The sequence below is a fragment of the Macaca fascicularis genome, chromosome 7 (genome assembly GCF_037993035.2).
Source record: "Macaca fascicularis isolate 582-1 chromosome 7, T2T-MFA8v1.1".
NCBI classification, from domain to species: domain Eukaryota; kingdom Metazoa; phylum Chordata; class Mammalia; order Primates; family Cercopithecidae; genus Macaca; species Macaca fascicularis.
Genome location: NC_088381.1, coordinates 153564623 through 153588941, shown reverse-complemented (window position 1 = coordinate 153588941; position 24319 = coordinate 153564623). Strand labels below are relative to the sequence as shown.

The 24319-nt window shown below is 42.5% G+C and overlaps 1 protein-coding gene across 3 annotated transcripts in view; it reads right to left on the bottom strand.

Moving 5' to 3' along the window:
• Window positions 1-23634, bottom strand: part of FLRT2 (fibronectin leucine rich transmembrane protein 2) — a 96716-nt gene extending 73082 nt beyond the window's left edge. The window contains exon 1 of one of the 3 annotated variants that reach the window (XM_065549178.1): window positions 23245-23634. The gene's annotated coding sequence lies outside the window, so the exon portion shown is untranslated. Of the gene's footprint in view, window positions 1-17632; window positions 17713-20517; window positions 20586-23244 lie in introns of those variants that run through there. The other 2 variants (XM_005561959.5, XM_065549180.1) reach the window with 2 other exon arrangements.
• Window positions 23635-24319: the final 685 nt, after the last annotated feature.

Here is a 24319-nt window from a genome sequence, read left to right as displayed (position 1 = left end):
ATTGGACGTAGGCTCTAATCTTTTTCCCTTTCTCCTTCTCCCTCAATCTTTCCTTTCCATCCTCACCCTTTCCTTCCACAAATATTTGTTAACTCCTGACTTGGTGACTAATCAGTGCTTAGATCTGGGGATAAAAGTGTGAATCTAATGTCTGTAGTCCCCACAGGATTCAACAAGAAAAAATAACCCTTAGATCAAGCTTGTCCAACCCATAGACCATGGACCATTTATGGCCCAGGACAGCTTTGAATGAAGGCCCAACAAAATTCATAAATTTTCTTAAAACATAATTTTTGTGATTTTTTTTTCTAGCTCATTAGCTATCATTGTATTTTATATATGGCCCCAGACAATTCTTCTTCTTCCAATATGGCCCCAGGAAGCCGAAAGATTGAACGCCCTTACCTTAGATGGTCCCAGTAGCACAGCCTCACTAATTGAGAGAGCACGTGGATTATTGGACAAGAGCACGTGGATTATTGGACACAGGCATTTAAAAGGTGGCCACTACTAAACTCCCTGTCTGCATTCTAAGATTTTATCATCACATCTTGTCGTTATTTGTGTTTCTTGGCCAATAAGCCTTAATGTTGCATTATACTAAATTATTTTGCTCTTTCTGAAGGCTACAAAGAAGAGCTGCGTATGCATTTCATAACGATAACTAGTGCAGATATTCACAGAACCTTAACCAAATCAAAAGAAAAGGGCCAATGGGTGAAAGGCAGCTGCTCTCTTATCCCTGCCTTATTCACTGTATCTATTTTACCTGAAAGTCTTTAATTCACAAAAACCCCATAGTTGAAATTCAATGTAGGAGTTGTATGTTGAGCACCATGTGAAAAAATACCATTACTCCTGCGGTGTTCTACAACTAGATCCCGGGTGTCAGGCTGGCAAATTTTTCAGAGACTTAACACAGTGGCAGAAGCATCAGATACATGAGCAACAAGACTCATTACTTACAGCAGCACAGGTGTCTCGGAAGGATTGCAGGAATACCTCCTCACATCAAAGGTGCCACCATCAGCCCTCAAAATCTTACCATCAACCCAAAGGTCTCCGTGTCTTACCTGTCTGCACCAGAAAACCCAATGCTGCGACGGAATTATCAACATTATCATCCTCAAACAATTGCTGAGCTCCTAGAGGGGCCATTTTTCTCTTTGAAGAGGTTTGTGGGACATCGTGGGATTAGTTATGATGGCTCTGCCCTTTAGAGAGCTTTCATGATTTGGGCACCATTCGGGCAGTGGGATCAGTCATATAGTAACCTGTTAATATCAACTGCTTTCTAAAAACATCAGTGATACTCACCTTAACTTTTTCTGAATAAGCCACAGTAGAAGATCTGCTAATCTATTAAGCACTTAATTGCATCAGGCACTATGCAAAAAGGCTCCTGTGGATTATCTTATTTAATTCTCCTGGCAACTCTTCAAGGGATTTTATTACTACTATCCCCACTATACAAATGAGAAAAGTGAGGCTTATATAGGTTAAGTACTTTGCCAAGGTAACAAAGCTATGAAGCAGTGAAGGCAGCTACAAACCCAAGTAAACTAAATCCAGAGCCAAACTCTAACCAATAAGACAAGCTCCCTAGATTCTGAGAATCAGAGAATTACTAGAACTGACTGGCCTTGTACAGATGAAGAAACTGTGCGCCCAAGGTTCAGTAAATTGACAAAAGTCACAGATTTTTTTTAGGGATAACATAAAACCTAGAATTTAATGCTCCCGCTCATTATCCTATTGATATTTTGAGTATCCCTCATTGCTTGAAAATCCAATTCATGGCAAGAGCTGTTGATAAGATGTCCATCTGCTACACAGATGCACAAAACAGAAAGGGACACGACCTTTGGTAGTTCATTTTCCTCTCTGGAAATCTAGAAACAGGGATAAATACATATGCCTTACCTACCACAGGAGATAAAGAAGTGAAATGATAACCAAAATGGAAACTTTAAGAAATAAAAAATATGTGAGTTATAAAAATGGAAAAGATTATGGAAAATGGTTCTCACCTTCAAGTGTCTCATCACATGGCTACCTTTTCTCACTGGCAATAATTGAATTAAGTCATCAGTAATCTCAGTCAGGTCCATTAAAATCTAAAATACCATAAATCTTAAGGTATTTCAGGACGAAACCCCTATATATAGTCATCCATTCCATGTGTCCATCCACCCATGTATGCATGCATTCATCCACTCATTTAGTAAAGAACTTAGGATACAATGATAATTAGCCAAAAACATCATAGCCACAACAATAAACAGGACAAATGGAGGTAACACTGGAGCCATTTTACTTTTTTCATGAATACTCAATACATATCCCTTGGAGAAGGGTAAGAGCTACTGTAAACAGAAAAGGAGATACTAGAAGGTAATTTCCACCAGTGGCATGCCTGTGCCTTTCTCAAATTTCTCTCCCGCCCCTCCCATTTCCTAATTTTTCCAGACAACCCCCCTCCTTACATCACATCAGTTATGATCAAATGGCCCCATATACCACTTTGCACAGATACCAACCACTGCTCCTCCATCAGCAAGGTGCTTTTAATTTCAAAAAGAAAAGGAAATGGGATTTGAAGTTTAAATTCCTTCATTTTCTCTTTAGGAATTCTGGTAAACAGGTGGAATCAGAATCACTTCTAAGCTACTAGCTAAATGATATTAAAGATTTCTCACTAGATTTCATTATTTACAAATCTCTGTCACTTAAGGATGATGAATCATGTGAATAGCAATTTTTTCAGGAACCCATTTGCTATATATTTTCACAGAAATTCCATTCATGATTTCACAAGACAGAATCATGGAGGAGGATAGGGTAATGACAAGCCAGCTTGTGTGCATGCCTGTCATAAGACCAAATTTAAGCGAAACCAGCAGATTAATTATTCTTGTTATTTTAAGGGTAGCTAATAAAGGAAATGCTACAATTTTCCCATGAAACTCCTTCCAGATTTTCAAAGTGTGTTAGACAAGGAGATCAATCCTTCAGCACAAAGAAAAACATAATCAAATATAAGTTCTAATATCCATGCTTTAAGTTAAAAAAAAATGTGTTCTATAGATCCTTCTTTATCTTTTAACATTGAGTTTCTAGATTGTGGATAAGCCTTAAACTGAAATGTAGGTAAAGGCTAAAACAACCCTAACTTCTCTCCAAGCATCAGAAAAAAAGTCCACATAATTTTTCATGACTTTAGGTTTTCATCTGAAAAAAATACCTTCTTAACTTGGATGATGTTAATATTATGCAGAAAAAGAAAAAAATACTCATTAGCTGATTGTAATTACATTGGTCATTCAAGGTAAATGAAATGTGTCTCATATCATATCACATTTTCCACATTGTGGTCTATAGTGAATTCATTTACTTGATCTGCCTTTTTTTTTTTTTTTTTTGCTTCCCTGTTTGAAAGGGCTCTCATTTCATTGTTTACCTGATTCCTAATAGCTATTCCCTAGGCTTTTCTAAGAGTAAATGCTCATTCTTAGAACCTCTTACTTGAGAATTCCACCTAGTGGAAACACTCACAGCACTGTCCCCACAGATTTTATTACGAATGTGGCTATTTTCTCGTTTACAGTGACAAGCTAAAATTTAGTAGAAACAAATCTCCTTTTTTGCCTGTTGATAAGCCAACCTCCTCTACATGCAGTTGTTTTTAAGAGGACTTGCTCTGGGTAATTCCCTTCCAATAATCCATGATGCCTGCTGTTTTTGAGGTGACGAGATGTCTGAAAATATTTCTTTTTTTCCCAGAAATAAGTGGTTGTAAGAGTTCTTCAACAAGCATATCCAAATTGAGACAGAACAGTGACTACTTCTAAGGTACCTTATCTTCTTCTTGACCACAGAAATAAATATTGTTAAAAAGAAATTACGCAAGATGTCCTGTGGCCTCACAGGGAGGCCCTTTGGGAGAATGGTAACACTGGCCTTACAGAATTACCTTATCTATGCAGGACAAAAAAAAAAAAAAAAAAAATAGCTATGTGTAAGCCACAGAATTCATATTATTTTACATTGGAGGGCAAAGGGATAGGGATTTTAATGCATACTACTACTTGAAGTGTGGCAGATAACATGCAATCTATTCAACAATTCACCAGAGTGGTCCTATGAGTATTATTTTTTCTCTACTGAAAAACTGAGGAAGTAAACACAAACACAAGCACCAAGAAACATGCTGAAGTCATCCTAGCTGCCTGAGACAGAACTGGGATTCAAATCTCGTCTGTTTGATTCCAAACTCCATGACCTTCTCTCTATGTTCACTCTTTATGAAATGGGATATTCCCCTTGGACCCTTTGCAAGACTCATGAAGGGGTTGGCTCATTTACTCAGCCCACAGCTCTCGACCCCTCATGGGGTGGGCAGGTGCAGAGGCCAGGACAAGGGCTTCTGGGCAACTGGCAGAAGCAAAACTCTATGCAGGCCCATGGCAGCATCTAGGGTTTGCCCACAAGCCCCCGGAGCCCCAGAGGGCCTGTGTTACAATGTGCTCTTTTAGTTTTGCCATCCATGAATGGCTTAAGTGTTAGACAGCTCAGTGGAGGGTCAGTGTGACAGTCTCTTGCACCTGCACCTGGGTCATTGTCTGTCATCCAGGAGGAATCTGGTCACACAAACGAATTGAAGATGGCAAACCCAGAGGATTGTATTGCCGATGGAAGTGGATCTCAGTGGAATGGGGAGCTGGAAAGGGGATGGAGTGGGAAGGTGGTCTTCCCCTGGAGTTTGGTCATCCCTGGTCAAACTCTTCTCCAAGGTCCTACTGTCAAGCTGTCCCTCTGAAGTCAAGTTGCTTCTCTCCAACGTCCAGCTACTTCTTCCTTTCTCTCTTTCTCAGCTGCTCTGCTGCTGTGTCGGTGGGGCCTGTGGTTTTTATGGGTACAGGAAGGGGAACCGGACAGGCCAGTATGGTTTTGGCAAAGGAAACATTCAGGCAGGGAAAACAGAAATGCATGTTCTCACTTTGGGCCACAGCCACAGGTCCAGGCTTGAGGGTGCGGCCCTCGCCAGGGACCACCTTCTTCTACCCAGTATTTCCCTGCCTCCTGTTTGTATCATTTACACAGCTCCTTTTTTAAAAGAACACAATTATAGAGATAATAAAAAGCATATGATTGTTGTATTTTCCAAAACATCCAGATGTCTTCGAAGATTGCAGCAAGCTAGTCTATGGTTTTGCAATATCACAAGCATCTCTTTCAATATAAACTATAGCACAATTAATTTTGGCTATCAAGCTTCAGTTATAAGAATCCAATTCAACACAATCAAGTTCTAAGGCCTCTGATTATTTCTATTTGTTCTTGCCTAGAGGCTTGGAAAGAGCACAGGTTTTACAAATATAAACAGAGGACTCATGATGCTGTTGGAATGTGCTACCTTCCTGTTTTCAAGGCAAGAGGCTGCACTGCTTTGGAAAAGATTCCATGGAGGGAACAAAGGAAGCTTCTTCTATGAGATAATTTTAAAATTCATATATATCAGAGTTATTTGTGCATATTTGGTAAATATTAATTTACCCAATATTTAAATCTAATGGGCAGTAGCATACATGAAGTAGACAGAGTGGTACTCTACGTAAGTTTCACAGAGGTGGTTTGAGGCCACACACATGAGTTCAATTCAACTCCTCAAACATTTATTCAGCATTATTTTTGCCCTTGTGAAAGGAAAATAAATCCTGGGGCCCCAAAATCACTAAGCTAAAGGGAAAAGTCAAGCTGGGAACTGGTTGGGCAAACCTGGCTCTCATTCCATTCAGTCACCCCTCTGCTCACTGAGATAAATAAATGCACATCTAGTTGCTTCATTTGGAGAAGGTAATCAGAAACTCAAACGAATGCAACCATTTTTCTCTCTTCTACCTATGATCTGAAAGTCCCCTCCCTGCTTCAAGTTGTCCCACCTTTTCGGACAGAACCAATGGACATCTCACACGTATTGACTGATGTCTCACGCCTCCCTAAAATGTATAAAAACCAAGCTGTGCCCCTACCTCCCTGGCACATGTCATCAGGACCTCCTGAGGCTGTGTCACGGGTGCACATCCTCAACCTTGGCAAAATAAACTTTCTAAATTACTTGAGACCTGTCTCAGATTTTCGGGGTTCATACTCTAGATGAGTTTACCCTCAGAAAATAAAGACAAAGCAGCTGGGCAAGGTGGCTCAAGCCTATAATCCCAGCACTTTGGGAGGCCAAGGCGGGCTGATCACAAGGTCGGGAGTTCGAGACCAGCCTGACCAGCATGGTGAAACCCCGACTCCACTAAAAATACAAAAATTAGCCAGGTGTGGTGGCAGGCACCTGTAATCCCAGCTACTTGGGAAGTTGAGGCAGGAGAATCGCTTGAAACTGGAAGGCAGAGGGTGTAGCGAGCCGAGATCACGACACTGCACTCCAGTCTGGGCGAAAGAGCGAAACTCCGTCAAAAAAAAAAGAAAAGGCAAAGTATTTGGTGAAATTTTATATCACATTGGGGCTACTATGCAGATAAAAATGGAGGCACATCCTAAATTTAGGTAAGAAGGGAAGAATAACTTTCTTTGGAAAGATTAGGGACAGTTTGAGAAAGAGGGGCCTTGAAAGTCAAACTGGGGAGTTTAGACTTGATCTTCTAAACAATGGAGAGTCATATTGTCACCACAAGAATGAGGAAGAGTAATGTAATTGGTGTGCAGGTCAGGAAAGGAAAGATGAAAGGGAGGGAGAAACATGGGCTTAATTACAATGACCCCAGTATAACCAAAACAGAAATTTGTTTTAAGTGCCTAAGACTAGTGACAGAATGCATGACGATGAATAAAAGACAGTAATCAAAGAAGACTCAAACTACTGATTCTAGGCAGCATATTTTGTTTAATAAAGAAATGTTAATTCAGCACAAGTAGGACTTTATTGGGAATGTTAGTTCATTCTAAAACACACTGACACCGAAGTCCAGTGGAAAATCCAAGTGAGTTCAGCACTTGGAGGGAAGGAAGAAGGACACCAGGCCATAGGCTGATTCTTGACAGATGCATGCAGTCCAGCCAAACCAGGAAGCCATTTCTAGCAGCAGAGATACTGGTAGGTTACGGTTTCCTTTATAGGGCCTGACCATTTTTTAGTAGCAAATTGCAGAGGGCAAGCGTTTTGGTTCCACCCAATTCAGCTAAATTTGCACTTCCATAGTCAGAAGAAACACCGCAGAATTCACCAGGAAGCCAAATGGTGCTGGTGCTTTCATGTGGTAATGGAGCTGGCTGACTGTGGAGCCATTCACCTAACTGCTACCACACCTAGGTAGTACCTACTTCCCTAAACAGCCCCATCAAGGATTCCATTAGACTGGCCCAGGGCAAAAACAATTCAGAGTTGCCTCTTGACAGATAATGAGCAGATGGTGACAAAAGAACACAGAAGTGACAGAAGCCACAGTCTAGCTGCTTAAAGGGAAGTGAAGGAATTAAGGAATGGATCACAGAATTTAGACAGTATTAATAATATTTACATAGAAATACCATGGACAAATAACTGAAGGGTCTTAATTACAACCCTAGAATTCAAAAAACACAACTTTTGTACGTGTAGAGATTAGTGCAACCACAGAAAGTGCAAAAAGCGAGGGATGGTCAAAAATCTAACTGAATAGTGTAAAAACTTGCAAGCATATACAGTGCTTATTTTCCATTCATCAATGTGGAACAAGTCTTTCCCAGCCCATCTCTGGTCATTTTTTCACCCAATAAAAGTCTATCACCTGAGCAATTACAAAGATTTCGAAAATCAGTGAAGCTGATCTATTAATAACACAGTCAATTCTCCATTTTTCGCAGGCCCTCTCAGAGGACACACACTTTATGCTATTATCTTCCCTCTGGTCATTCCATTGTCCATTATCACCTCCACAGGGAAAAAGAGGTGAATCTCAAATCAATCCATTTAACTATTTATTAGCAGTGCTGGTAAAAGGGTAAGGGGAAAAAATGGAGAGCGTTCTCTACAATAAATATAGCCCCTAATCATTAGGCATGTATCCACAAGCTTTCCTTAGTACTGAAAATGTGCTAAAAGTCGTCATGCTTTGTTTTCAAATTAATGATTCTTCACTATTTCCATGTTACAGAAATACATTGAGAATCTCTTTCACTCAAAAGTGGCAAAGACTAACTAATGATTTCTTAGGCAGTTATCTATTAGAAAAGTCAAATATAGAAAGTTGGACCACTGGTTAGCAGCTCATCATTTATATCCACTGGACAGTGAGTAATCACCTCAATTTGATTTTTAAGCCCTGGACAAATAAATTTTGAGTGGATTTTGGAAATTATCCAGTGTTCATCTACCCTATTAAGACAATTCATAATAGCTCTAAAGTAAGATAAGCAATCTGAGGCAACTCTACTGCAGTTTCCCTTTGTGTGAAATGAGGCTGTTCACAACTTACATCAACAGAACCTACTTTACAAGGTTTAAAAGAGATAATATACATGAACTGCATAAGCAGCACTCTCAATAAACCTTATGATCAATATCACTATTAGTATTGTTGTTATTGTTGTTGTATTACTGGACTTCTGGATAAGAAATTGGCCTTGCCAATACTCGTTGTAATTCAAGAAATCAGGAGAGCACGTTGTTTCTAAACAGTCTCATAAATTAACATGAAAAGATCTGGGGTGGTGTTGCAAGTCTCCAGTATTAAGGGGTAGTGTCTGATCAAAAATCATCTCAGGTGTTTTTTCACGTGTTTCCTGCTGGCTTGGGAAATATTCCCAACATGCAGACAGCCCAGATGGAACCAAAAGCTAGAAAGGGGCATATCAAATTATACTCTATCCTCTTCTACCTCTTTTCAGCCACTGAAAAGTTCTGTTGAAAAAAGGGGAGGAAGGGATTAGAGTGTGTTTAATGTGTGTTTGCAAATACACCACTTGCATGCAAGTCAACTTTGTCCATCAAATGACAATCTACTGCAAAACTCAGCAAAGCATTCTTAGAGTTTTCTATTGGCCAACAAGAAGAACCTAAAGTCCAACTTCCTGTAACCATCAACACATTAAACCATATAAATTTAGAATTTATTGTAACTTTCCCAAGCTTTGTGCTGTACTCAATGTGCAAATCATGAAGACTAAGGATGAATCCTGTTTTGTGGAGCCAAATTAAGGCATTGTGATTTCTAGTCTTTTCCCTTCTCTGGAGAGCCCTGGGTCCTCAGAGGCCTCCATCAGGAAATAACGGGCCTAGGATGAAATAAACAAAATAATGAAAAGCAAAAAATCAAGAAGAGAGCAAATGCACAAAATTTCACAAGACCTTTGCTTTGCTCTTGTTAATTATGCCAAGACAGATACACAAAGTTAATGCTATGAGTTAAATTTCTCATTGTATGGAAAACCACATCTGTGTGAACCTCTACTTAACTGACAGTTTTACTCAGTTCCAAGAAAGATGTATCATCAAGTGGAATTATTATTTCTTTAAACAGACCTATCCAGTGTGGCATATGAATTGCCTCATGTGTGGTTTGGAAAGCTTGCTCCTTATCAGGGTTGGGTTAACCAGCCAACATTTGTCTGACAGACATGCTCAGAGTAAGGCAGAAAGGTGGTGGTTGCATTGCCCATAGATAGATTGGGCAATCAACCTATGGGAACAAAAAAGTACTTCTGAGGAAGCAGTCCTTCTCACTGGATCATGAAGATCTTCTTGTGTTCCAGGTCTGGCCAGTGCTATGCCATTTACTAACTCAATTACATTTTTGCAGAATGTGGTACATTGAGCAACTTTGTTGGCACCACGGAGATGAGATGAATGGGCCAATGTTCCTAAAGTCTAATGAGAGAGATAGACATGTAAGCAGACACATTTTATAATACAACATAAACCGGGAACCAATCAAGGTTCAAACAAAACGCTGCAGAAGCCCAGAAAAAGGAGTGACCGGGAGGGAAAGTGTCATCCACGTGCCCTTAAAGGAAGAGTTTGCCAAATGGACAGTATGCGATAATGTTCTAGGTAAATGGTAAACAGCACGGGAAAGGCAAAGTATTTGGGGGCCATATCTCACCATGTTTAGCATGAGGGTACAGGGAATGTGTGCTGAACAATGAGGTCTGAGGAGTGGTTTGAGATCTGGATTGTCACGGATCTCACATGGCATGATAACAAGTTTTGATGGGCTTTATCCAGAGGTATAGGGGATACAAGAGGTAGGTTTCTAAAGGAATATGATGTGGTTTCTTTATTTTGTTTTTAGGAAATTAACTCTGGGGACACCAAGAACAGTACAGGAGATTGCAGCTACCAAGAGGGAAGCCAGCCCTAATATCTGGCCTCTCTGAAGATACTTTTCTAGAAGATGGAGTTAAATGCAGCAATATTTTCTGTGTGACAAAACACACAGAAAAACTTTCAGAAAGTCACAAGTGACTGCAAGTCAGACAACTATAAAAACCACTGATTCTCCAGGTCAGAAAAAAAATTCTAAAAACTATCCTGCTCAGTGATTTCCAATAATGGGAGTTTTCAAGAACTCACATTCCCAGGTTTCATCACAGACTTAACACACCAGGATGACCACCAAAACAGGATCCACTTTGGTCTTCATGATTTGCACAGTTAGTACAGTAAAGGGCATGAGAAGGTTACAATAAACTCTAAACTTACAGGGTTTAAAGTGTTGATAGTTACAGGAAGTTGGACTTCAGGTTCTTCTTATTGGCCCAGGAATCTGTATTTCTAACCAGTTCCTTCGGTTAATTCGGGTAGATAGGTCAAGTTTAGAAAAGAGTGACTATAGGCCAACCTATCAGATTTCTCTGTGCGCAGGGACAAAGTCTTGTCTGAAAGAGTCTCCCAAGGGCCTAGCACAAAATTTAGCATGGTGCCTGGCACACAGTGAGGACTCAATCTTTGTCAAATCCTCAGTTACAAGCTCGTGACTCAAACGGATGCCTGCGTGGCATTCCTTCGGGACTCAGAGATTATTAGAATTGAGTTTTAAATTCCATTGCTGCCAGCACCACTGGACTTGTTCTTTACCTATTTGAGTACAAAAATACTTTTTAAAACCATTTCCCAAAGAATTTTAATCTCTCTTACATTTCCTAAAGTAGCAAAACAAGGTCTTTTTGTTTTATGTTGGGTTGAATGTTGGTTCAGAAGCAACTTACCAAGATGTTAACAGCTTACAAAACACACTCTAGTGACTGCTTCTCTCAGGTCCAGTTTGATTAATTATATGTATATATTACATTATATATTATGTGATCTTAACAGAAAAAGCCTATGTGTTTCCTAGCTTGGAGGTCTGGGGCATGCCTAACATCTTGTTAAATATAGCTTTCCTGCATCAATAAATTTACTGATTCATAGTGTTGAAAAAAACAGGGGCAAATCTCAAATGTTAAGTGGAACACAGAAATTATACTATACATACATGCAATTATAATAATAAATGAAAAATAACCCAGTACCACATATTTTTACCAGGACATCTGAGCACTGCTATTTGTTCAGAAGTATCTGCAGTAGAAACAGTAAGAAGTTCCTTTACTTAATTGAAAATTATCTTCTAAAAGAAATAGTTCCACACTGAACTCATAGCCCAAGAGTATCATTCTGATTCTAACGTCCACAGCAAGGTATAATCATTCTATAAAGATAGAATAAGCCTTAAGCAAGCATAACGATAATTTACATGCTAATCTTCTACGATAAAATATTTTCATGACTCTGCCAAGAGTCATGTATAAAGTGAATTGTATGAGGAAAGTTGTTAAAATTCATTTTGATAAAAATTTTTGTACTTTGGCAAAAACATAATAACCATGGCTCACTGAGCTCGGTGTCACAGTCTAGACATGGAACTCCTTGGAAGCTGCAGGCACTGGTGTCATTGGTAGAAGGACACATGGCTATGAGGTAGAAGGCATGGGGGTGGGTATAAACCCGTTAATTGTCACAAAGGCTATGCTTTCAACGAACAAATAAAGCCCAAGTTAGGACCCAGTTCATTCCCCAAACTGAGACAAGTCAGTAGAAGGTAAGGGAACACAATGAAATCATTACCATTTTGGAGACAGAAGGACCTACAGTCGTCATTCATTAGGCCTCTACTATGTGCCAGAACAGGTAGACATTTTAAGGATTACCTCGATCCTAAGATAATAGCTCTAGGAGCAGAAAGTATTTTCCTCCATTTTCTACTTAAGGAGACAAAGAGTAAAAGACATTTAAAAATTTGGCCAAGTTTACAAAATTAACAAGTTACAGAGCTAGCACTAGAGCCCAGGACTGTCCATCTCCCAATGAAGAGCTCTTTTCACTAACACTATGTGTTTCTGGCACACTTAGTGTTCACTGCACTCCCTTCAATCTTGTATAACACTGCAGTGCAATTAGGTTTTGTGTTTACCTCTCTGCTTACCAGCCTAGCTGGCCTCAAGTGGAGGGATCATGCCTTACCTACTTTTGGCCTGTCTCATCTTACTCTATGCCCAGTACATTGTTAGTGCTAAAAATCATCTCCTGAAACAATGAGCAAGCTTTCTTCATTTGGTGAAACCTCCATAAGAATATCTCCTTCATGAAGATCAGGCCAGTCAGACTTAAATATATTTTCTGATTTCATTTTGTACTTTTCTTCATTTACAGTTTCCCTAAGACCTATTTGGAAAAGAAAAGCACCAATTAAAAACTATTTGGGTTATATCATTATTTTTACCATGTTAAGGACATATGGGCTAAACTGGCACCACCTAGCTTCAGGGTATAACAGTACTTCCTCCCCATGGTACATAAGACTTATATTTGTTGGTGCATTTCAGAGATTTAAATACATACTAACTCCCCACATATATGCCTACAGATGATTCTCATTTTATCAGTAGACCTCTTTAAAGTAGTAGCAAATATTTTCTCTCTTCAAATATCATATCATTCAACACTGCCAGTACAAAAGGAATTCAGATTTATTTTGCCAAACTATGCAAGCAATTTTTCATGTTAAAATACAGTTCTGTGGCCACATATTTTACAATGTACTGCTAAACTACTAATCAACTTAAAAAAACAAAAACAAAAACATTAAAAAAGCAAGTGTCAGAACTCCTACAATAGCAAATCATAGATTGAAAAGAATGTTGTTGGATACAGACTTCGTACCTCAAATCACTGAAAGAAATATTCATTTTGGCCAAGAATCAGAATCCAACTACATATTTTATAAATATAGATTTCACCAAGGAATTTGTTTTCTGAAGGCTTCAACTATGCAACACAAAAACAATTAAGACTTAACCTTTACAAAGGCCTAAATGTAAACAATTTAGCAGAAAGAAATAAACATGCTCACTCTTGGAACATTTAAAATTAAGTGTCTCAGATTTGACAACAGAAAAAACAGAACTGAACAAAACATGCAGAAATACACTGTAAAGAACTGTTCCACAGGGTTTAATGACACTAACATCAAAATAAAGCCAAGCTTTGGAATATATGTTGGCTTCACAATAAATTATCTTTCTATTCACTGGTAATGGGCTGAGGATGTTTGCCAATGTACTAAAATGACTCTTTTGCACCAGCCTGCCTTATTTTGCAAATCAAAATTTTAAAAAATCATTGTATTTCTATTGGTGTGTGTTTGCAAAAGGTAACCTGGATGGTTAAACTGTAAATCCAGTCAGAAAGAGAAACAACCTCATTTCAGAAAACATTGATGATTTCTTTTTCCAAAAAAAATCCTCAAAATTATATTTCCAAAATCAAGCCAAGCTGTCAAAGGAAAAGTTTGACCCTCGGACTCAACTCACCCTAATTATCCTTTATCCTTAAAATGGATACTTTCATCAAAATAGCACAAACTCAGAAAAGGAGATAATCCATTATTAACTGAATGGAAGAAATGATATGGGGGCTACCAGACACTGTATTGGTTAGACGATATCCCTTGAACCCGTAAGAGTGAAAGCTCCTGAAAGGCAGGACTCTGTCTTGGTTACCATCTTATTTATATAAAACCTCGTCTGTCATAGCACAAGACAAGCATGCAGTGATAAATGTTATCAATTTGAATAATGCCTCTTTATAGGAATATAACACTGTATTGTTATCAAGGTATTTTCACACACATTAATCTTATGTGACCTCTCAACAACTCTGTTGAACTCTGTAGAGAGGAAATTAAGTCTCCAGGAGATTAAGTAATTCATACAAGGTTTACTATAGAAAGAAGTATGCTGACACGAGAATGCAGATTTTCTGTTCTTTCCCCTAAGGCAACCTCATTTATTTCCCACTCCCCACCACAGTCAAAGTGCCAAATACCTACATCATAGGATTATACTCATTCAGAACAGGCAAACTTGTCATCTAATCTAACGCAGAGGAGTGAAATGCTATTATTTTAAATCTAAATATTTCTAGGTTTGTGATTTGTCTTACTGTTCTAACTAAAACAAACAACTCTCATTATTTTGGGTGGGTTCATAAAGAATGGAACTTCTCAATTCTATCTGCAGAATTCTACATCTGTATAATAAAATGCCCAGCCTTAGTAGCCCTTAACTTCTTTCTGGCTCCAGTTACCCAATCAGAAGTGAGGCAGGTAGGATTTTCTTGTATAAATTCAGAAGCAGTTGTGAGAAACAGATGAAATCCTGGACGTGAGAACTGGAAAACGTAAGGACCAGGAGTGATGAGGGTGGATACGAATGTGCTTTCAAAATCAATCTTAAAAAGAGATTCCTTGAACCTCTATGGCCCATATGCACCCAAACTAACCTGTAACCTCCATTTTGTCTATTAGATATGATGAATATTAAAATTCCTTGCATTATTTCCTTTGTCTAAGTACTTGAGTCCAATTTTGGGGCCAAAGTGAGAGAGGAAATCATTACAGAGGCTGTTTAGATGCTGGATTCTGATGAAAGTGACATGTAGAGGCAGCTGGGGCTAAGAGTGACACCAGCATGTGAACCTATTTCAGGACTGATATGCGTCTAATGCTTTCCATTCAGTCATATGACCTCTGTTGACTTCAATGGATAGTATATTTGTGAACCAATTTTAGAAGCCACTGTTCTTTTGCTCCCTGCTGAAGGTGGTTTCAATTGTTCTGAGGCCTAATATCATCTATAAACTTTGGGACCTGGTATTTTTTCAGTGGGTTTAAATCCAAAAGCCCTCAAGTTCTTAAGGGGTTCAGACGGAAGATTCTTTTATCTGTGTCATGAAAGCTCTAATAAAGAGAACTGAAATATAACAGTATGACATGTGAACCAAGGGAAGAGAAGACCTTTTTCCAAGTTTCTTGCACATTCCCTTAAAAGCAACCTGGGAGCAAAGTAGGGGGAAAAACTGCTCAGTTTCTAACGAGCATCTAATGGTTAGTAGCTTCAGAGAGTTATTTAGTGAATGCTTCAAAAATGGCTGAGGTCTGTAACCATTAAACTGCCAGAAAAAGTATGTCCTTATTAAGTATTAGTAGAATAACTGACCAGTGTGTGAGAATCACCAACGTGCCCTTTTGACTTTCCAAATTATATAAGAATATTTTCTTTGACCTTCCCTGATTAACAGATCCGGACGTAACAATGACACTGCTTTGTTTGGGTGACTCAAGACACATGGCACTGCACACTTTTGCAGGAACACATCCTACATTAAATTAAGTTAGAGGTGGTATTTGAAAAATAAATAAATAACGGAGTTCCAATTCACTGCAAATGGTACAGGAGGCCAGTAAGTGGGAAGCTTGCAAGAGAAGGACTTCTTTTAGAAAGATGTTTTACAGGACTTTTTCTGCATCATTAACTCTTCTGGAATCCTGAACATAACATGATGAATTCCCCTGAAAAAGTAGCTACTGTTTAATTTTGAATCACTTCAAAGAGCCACAGTAGAAGGAATCAAAGAAAACCAAAAAGACCAGTAGATGTGAAATTCGCCAAGGAAGGAAAAAAAAAAAACAAAAAAAAAAAAAATGAAGGTTCTAACAGATTTTGACCATGTACTCAAAATACCACTGATTATTTTACTAATACAGTGTTTTACTGTTCCATGAGACTGAAATAAGTCTCTGTATTCATCAGAACACAGGGTATTTTTATTACAATATTTGGGTCGTAGCCTTTGAAAAAGGAACATACTTAAAACCTTTAAAAGAATCTCTGTCTTAAAATGGTTCTTCGTGTGTGTGTGTATGTTTTACTATAAACAGATACGTAATTGGAGGTCCTTTATTACCGAAAGGGGTAAAAGTATACTGATACTTCAATTCGCAACATGTAGTTTTAAAAGAAAGATATAATTGTGCAAAAGCAATTTGGAGAGTAGAAAAGGTAAGAAAGTTGGCTGCAGTATGATAATGGTTGTTTAACTTTAATAATAATAATAGCTAGTCTTAAAAAAGTCTTTTGTGTAAAAATTGCCCAAGGGAAAAGAAAGAAAACCTCCTAAAAATTCCATATCCCCAAATACCTCTAGATCCAAAACCATCTGGAAAATGTCAGATAATGGTATCCACCCACCTAAGAAATTCAGTAAACTTTGTCTTCAATTAGCATTTGAAATAATCGGCTAAAATTGAAATTTCTATCTGAAAACCCTCAAAAGACAAACCTGGATTAGGAATCAGATTTTTAAAGTCTCCTTAAAAGGACCATCTGTTTATAAATACTCTTCTCACACTCTTTGATCTGTACCATAAGTTCACAGTAGAAGCACAGCTGAATTTAAAGACATATACACACAGCTACCACGAAGTCTAGTTACCACATACATATTCTGAGCTCGTCTCAAGTTTCCCTTGTTATGTAAGCACTTAGGAGCAATAAAATTTCACTTACATTCAGCAGTATTGTGAGTCCCAAAACAATAGTCAGCCTGACTGTACAATCCTTTCATTGGCAGTGGATAGCTCTGGTGTTTTATTTATGTTGATCATATTGTCAATGCTATATGGAATAACCATTTAGTTGCCTGTTAGTCCATAACATTTTTATTACTGTAATTAAATGTCATTATCCATATTGCACTCTGTATTAGAAAAATCAAATTAGGTAAACTGAAATATCCAGAAAGAACGACAGAGCTGTTGGGATTCACCCCCAGCACCCCCAACATTATCTTCAGACCTTGATGAGAACGAAAAAAAAAAAACAATGAGTATTCACTTCTCACAGATAGAGGTCACTAATGGACTGAATTTGAATCACTGTAGCAGAAACCACAAAGTTATTAAAGTAATCTAGTGAAAAAGGAACTTGAATTGAAATTAAAGATATCAAAAGATGATTATCCGGAAAAGTCTGACCTGAATACAAATATTGCAACACCTTGACCTTTTTTTGAATCTTCTAAAGAGAGAGCAAAACCAAAAGCCGCTTGGCACCCTTGCTGTTTTTTAACTTCAGACGCTTCAGATCCCAGAAGCAGGAATTCTTCCTTGTAAAGTACAAAGCTCAAGAGTCAAACTAGATCAGATGTTCACACTGGGTCTCTACAGAATAAAGCTTCTGGACTTGTACATACTTGAGCCTTTCTTAAAACCACAGCTTCAAACTGGGAAAATATAAAGTTGTCTAAATCCTAAATCAAACTCACCAGCAGGCCAGAATATAAATGTAACGGGCATCAGAGAAGGTTCAAATTAGATCCAGCCGGTCAAAGTCAAACTCGGATATGATCACATCATCTGAAACCAAGCATACAGGAAAAGCCACGACTGCTTTGGGGACTCCAGGGTAACCCAGCATGGTGTCATTTGGGAATCTACTTTATTCTGCTAAAAGCATCCCCTGGAATTTCTAAAACTGCAATGAAACTACTGAAGTGTTAAGACATGGGCTTTAAAAAAAAAAAAAAAAAAAAACCAGCATTCCTTCCATGCTAGGTTTGTAATAGGTTCTGCTAAAGTACACCTAGCCCAATTCTTTTTACAATTTCTTGTATCTACTGGCAGAGACATGGAATAATGTTTGAAATTTCATCTTCCAACCTCCTCCAGTCAAAGATATATGCAACTCAACATGACAGTATGGTGTTGCGCTGTCTTCAGTGATTATTAAAAATCCCTAAATGGTTTAACCCTATCCTGTTTCAGGCTTTCAAGGAGGGGAGGAAGAGAAGTAGTATTCTCAGACGCAATAAAGCTGTGGAGAAAAAAGCAACTTTTCGTGGTATGCGTATTACCCACAGATTGATTCTCTGCTAATATGGTGGCTGGTGGCCTGCCCATCGTAAGTAGCTGGCCCATGTTGTTCAGTAATGAAGACAAATAAGAATCTAGTTCTAACATTTCAAATACTGACCTAAAATTTTACATTCACACTGAACAACCTAATATATCCCTGGAAAAATGCCAATCTGCATTCTATTTACCTCAAAAAATTTTTTTTTGGTGGGGGCCTTTTCATTGGATATTTATTAAGGTCATATCGGTTAAGTCGACAGACAATATCGGTCCGATATGGAAGCTAGCTTTCGTGTTAGCTTTCGGCTGTGAGAAGTTAGACATAATAAATTTAGCAGTAAGTCTGTGGGCGAGTGGACATGCTCCAAAGCGCCCTGTAACCCTCTGTGATTAAACAGCCTCTAGTGGGGAGCAATAGCTCCCATTTAGAAGAGGCTTTGTATAGCAAATGCAGCATGTAAAGAAATCTAATCAGCATCTTGCACTCTTGAGCGAGCGTTTACACGGATTTGTGCCTTGCACTTGGTTAGCTAACTGTAAGCTTTACAAGAGATTCCCTTACTAAAATTAATCAAAAGCTCTTGAAGACTGATTCCCATTCACAGGAGAAGACAGGATGAGTTTCCAGGCGAATAAATAATGATCATAATAAAGATAGCAGCAGCAAACGCTGAGCTGCTTTGAAACTAAAAACTGAGTTGGGGGAGAGGGGGCGTCGGGGAGTTGGGGCTGGAATCTTTTTGCTTTTGGAGTGAGCTGCAGCTATTTTCTTAGCCTGAGTAAGGCTGTCGTTCGGGAAACGTGACCGTCTTCTCTCCGCTGCTGCCGCCGCCTCAATGCGCACACGCGGCCACTCACTACCTTGGGACCACTGCGCTTCAGGCCCCCGAGAAAAATTCAGCCTCTCTGCACCACCACTAACCCCCTCCCCCAAACACGCACACACACAAACATACATACGCACAGTCGTGGCAAATTCACATCGCCAGTAGCTAACACGTTTCACCTCACCCCTGAATGAAAATGTAACTTCTAAAGTTCCTATTTTATGACGCCAGAAGGCGAAGGGAGGGAACGAGGACTCCAGGGATGTCAAAAGGGGAAAGGATATGTTTTTCCCCTTTGCTTGCAGTATTTCACCCCTGAAATTTGCTGTCCAGCTAAACGAAGCAGGTGAGTAGGGAGTGGGCTCAAATCATTTTTTAAAAATTGTAAACGGGTGAGAGTGTGAAGAGGGGTGCGTGCGGTAAGTGAAATCCATGAACCATTTCTCTGGACTGAAGAATACTAAAAGCCCATAAATTCACATTCCAAATTTCCAAAGAGATACAAGATGAGGCGCCAGCTGGGGCTGAGGGTTCTCATCCACTCCTGGGGGGATTTGCCTCGCCGCACAGCTGCCCCTCTAACGTGACTAGTGATCTGCCAGTGCTCGGTGCCCATCCCCGGGACCTTGAACTTCGCCTCCCTCTTACTTCCTGCCAGACCCGCGAGGGCCAGGGAAGGTTCTGGGAGGAAGCGGGAGCGCAACCGAGGGGCATGGAAGAAGAGGCTTGGGGGCGCGCGTTACCTGCAAAGGTTCTCGAGGTCTCCTTCCAGCCCTGGTGGTAATCCCGCTCAGCGCCGCGCCCTCCCCCAGATCCAAACTTTTGCTGGGTCCTCCGGGTGGCGGCGGCGGAGACGGCGGCGGCTGCTTGAGACAAGCCCTGTCGCCCGCAGCGTCGGGGCGCGGGGGTGCGGAGGCCGGAGCCTCAGAGCGACGCGCGCCTCCCCGCAGCCGGCCAGGGCCGGGGCGCCCAGCTCGCCTCGCTCGCTCTCGCCTACGTCCCCTACGGAGCTGCGGCATCGTCTTCCCCAGTCCTCCGCCACCTCCGCCTCCAGGGTTCGGGCATGCCACTTTCTCTTGGCTCTGGCCGCCGCGGCCCCCGCCTTCTCTCCTCCTCCGCCTCCCCCTCTCCGCTTCGTCAAGCCAACGAACCCCAAAAGAAGTACAGCGAGCGGGGAAGGCGGCAGAAAGCGGCCCCGCGGCGCCCGAGCTCCTCGGATTTGGAGGATCCCGGGACTCGGCGGGAGACCGAGGCGGGCGCTCCTCCGACGCGTGTGTGCGGACAGCTCGGAGCCGGGCGTGCGGCGCTGCGCGGGGGCGGGCGCAGGGCTCGCTCCAAGTGCTGCGCCCGCCCGGCGTGGGTCTGGAGGCTGCTCAGACCACACTACTGCTTCAGTCCGACGCGGCCGGGCTAATGTAGGCGCCGCGGCCCCCACCCCCACCCCTCCTGACACCCCCGGAGATGTTTACAGTAATGAATTCGCGGGATCGTCTCCGCAGCTCCCGCGCTCCTCCTCTCCCTCCGTCCCTCGCGCTCTGGCGCGCTCCGCTCCTGGAGCCCTCTTTCTCTCCCTGCCTCATTCCCTCCCTCTCTCCCGGAGTCCCTCCCACTTTTCTGGTTTAAAGAATGCTTGGGAGGCGCGGCTGCTACCCAGCGATTTCCAAGAGGCAAAGTCGGACTTGGCTTTTAACCCTGTCCTCTCTGAAAAGAGTTTCAGAGCGCCTGGCTAACCCGGCAGATGCCAACCTGACCTTCTCTCTGTCTACCCAGCACATACCGTCCCTACCACCAGCCCTTAGGGATAATGCCACCATCTGAACCCTGAAAGGAGATTTTCCCCATGCCTGCTTAATGGTGTACTGCCAAGAGGGAGGATCTATTACTTAGACATTGAGAAATGAGCGAAACGTGAGATTAGAGGGTAAAATACAGCAAACCTCTCAACCAAAATGGCGTTACTTCAAATGCAGACAACCTTGGTGATGTGCCCCCCACTCCTCACCCCATCACTAGTTCCCTCATCCTGGACCACCTTAAATGACTTTAACTGGGGGAGTGATCAAAAAATGAATGAGATTAATTTAAACGCCCCCACTTTCTTCCTTCACGCTGGCTGCTTCTGGCAAGAGCGTTGTTAAATTTCCCCACAGATTGCAGCGGACAACGAGAGATTCAGCCTAAAGATTAGCAAACAGTCTTGACAGCTAAGAAGCCTGATTTCTGTACAGGCAACGTTTCCACTTCGCAATCTCTTTCCAAAGGTTAAAGAGTAACGTAAAAAACAAACAAACAAGCAAAAAAAACTAGGTGCACGTCTCCATGTCGGAAGGAGGAGATATTTTTGGTTTTCTCATCTCATTTCATGCTGCTCCTTCTGCCTCCAGCAAGTTGCTGTCATGTTGTAACAAGTCCGGTGAGGCTGAATCTGAACAGAAGAGGGAGAACGAGCCCGCTCCAAGAGCTACGCCGAGACGCGCCGTCGGTGTGGCCACGCGAGATGCAACCGGAGAGTTTGAAACTAGCCCAGGACCAACCCCCCAGGGATCCGCTCAGCTCTCCCCGCAGAAGAGTTGTACTGGGGCGGTGGCCGCCACAGGCAGAGGATGATTTCCGGACGCGCCCCAGGCGCGACCACACTCCTCGTCCTCAGTTCAAAGCGTGAGTAACTTGGCACCACTTCCCCAATTGTTTTTTATTTCCTTCGCATCCCTGTTGTGTCTACCGCCTTCACGTATTTGAGAGCCTAAATCATGTTAAGACGACTTGGAGAAAAGCCCGATTTGCCACGCAAGGATCCACCCAGACGCACGCCCGCGCGGAGACGCACGCTGGCACACGCGCTCACACACGCGCACACACACACGCGCACACTACCCGGTTCATGCGCGCGGGTCTCTCTTCCTGTTGCATTATGCAAAGGTGGCTAAGACGCGCCTTGACTTTGATTTACATAGCCCGTCTTCTCCCCACAGTGTGTGACTAATAAGTATCCCGGGGAGGAGGGGGCGCGGCTGGGGGTGTTAAGCGGAAGGGAACAGACAGTGAGTGCCATCTTGCTGGGAGGTTCCAGGAGCAAAGCGCCAACGACGACAGTGGCGGTGGCCTCAGCTCCACCAGTAACTACCGCTGGCAGGAGCCCCACACGCTCTAGGAGTTTCCCGGGTGTCAAATATGGATCCAGCCCGTCCCAGTCACCCTCTTCCACTATGGCTTCCTTTCCCTGGTCAGTACCCCGACTTCAACTTACAGCCTTGATCTAGGGCTTGATTACAAAAGACCGCGGCAGCGCTCAAAGTGCGGGGGCGAGCCCGGTACTGGTCAGCGCGGCGGAGGGATCTTTCCAGGAGACTCCAAGCTCCCAAGCCTGTTCAGAGACTGGGTAACAGCTGGCAAGGCCCTGCTCCAGTCAACCTCGCTGGCTCCTTGTCCCTGCATTCAGCACCTGGGGGCTTTTTTCGCCCTCTCCCTGCGTCCCACGCACGCGGCTCAAGGAACTCGATCCCGATTCCGCCCGCTGTGCTCCCCAAGCCTTCGCCACCTCCTCAGGCGCTCTAGAAAAGCTAGATGGCCCCAGCTCAGTGCCCGCCAGCCCGAAGAGGACAAGCAGGGCTCGATGGGACTTGGTTTTGGAAAAAGCACCCTCCACACCACCACTCCCACCCCCACCAACTCTAAGGAAAAGGAATTAGTATCCACCGCATCTGTTTAACTGCTAATGGATCCCAGATTATGGGCAGGTAGCACGCTGGTGTCTTTAGATACAACCGCTTGATAATAACGCTGGTGACATTAACAACAGCTTGTGGAGGGGAGACGGTTGTTACTGGTGAAAGTTAAGAGATTCAATCTACGGAAGTAGGAGGGTGAACTCTGGCAAGGTTAGGGGCACTGAGAACCCCAGTTTAGCATCGATGCATCTACTAGACAAGCAAATTTGCGTTTTGACCCAGAACTCAGTTATATAGCTCCTTAGAGGAGGTGGATTTGACCAGCAGACAGATGTCCCCAAAGTCGAGAGAAAGCTAAGCTTCGTATTTTCTCTCCAGGTAAAAGACAAAGCTTAGAACACCCCACTTAAGATGACCACCCCAACTCTTTCAAAAAAAAGAAATCCCCCAAAGAAACAGCCTGGTGCCAGCGTAGCAGCAGCTCGGCCGGTTATTGGAAACTTCACCTGGCACCGCAGCCCCTTTTACCTGACGGCTGCGTCTTCTCCTCGGAAAGGGCTCATCCAAATCCGACAGGGTCAGGGAGGTGGAAAGGGAAGACGCTGGCGCGGCAGCAGCGGGGCTCCCGGGGCATGGTATTGTTTTAGGGGTCGCCGCCGAGGTCCCTCCTGCCCATCGTTGAGAACTGCCACCCTGATCCCGGGGCTCGGTGGACACGGCGGTGGGAGCGGAGATGCCGCCTCGCCGCTGCTGGGCACCCGGGACGGAGGACCAGAGGCGCACCTCGGAAGGAGTAGCGCAGCGCCTTGGCGCGGAGATTTGCGGGCGCTGATGTTATCTCAAGCGCTCGTTCCTCCGCGGTGACAATGGATAATGCCAAAAGCGCAAGTGACGGCGACAGGTTTCGAACGTACAACTAACTACAAGGTACCCAGCCTGAGACAGTAAGCTGCCTTTCCCCTCCCCCTCCTCTCCCTCCTACCAGGGAGGGAACTAACTTAACCCTGTGAGCGCCTGACACTCCCTAGAGAAGCTGGGATCGACTAGGAAACCGCAGGCGGCGGCTCCCGGGGGCGAGAGCTTTGTTCACGTGCGTTTCCAGTGGGTGTGTTGCTGTCTAGGGGCACTCGCGTGGCAAGACGCCCGTGGCTGGCTTCCAGCGCCCAGATTCAAGGATGGGAAGGAGCCCTAGCGTTTCATCCGGACCAGACCCAGCCCTCGGAGTCTATTTTTTGCCTCCAGTTACCGGATTTACTGAAGTTGCCAGCGAAGTTGGTTTTATTCCTTTACTTCTCTACTCTCCGCCCCCGTCCACGCCCCCCAACCCTGTATTATTTCCTGCCCTAGCTGCGCTTTGAAGATTCGGAACTCTTCGCTGGTTCTAGCTATAGATTTTAACTGTGTTCCGTATGAGAGACGAATTGTGGAGGGTACCCAGCCACCCATGCCAAGTGTAAATGAAACCGCAAGAAAAGCTGCCTCCCACTCACCCATCCAGTGTCCGAGTAAGCCTAATGACACACATTCACATAACTAAGACGAAGACACAGGAAGATAGGGGTGCGGAGGACGGAGTTTGATGTGTGAATGGGAAATGGAAAGA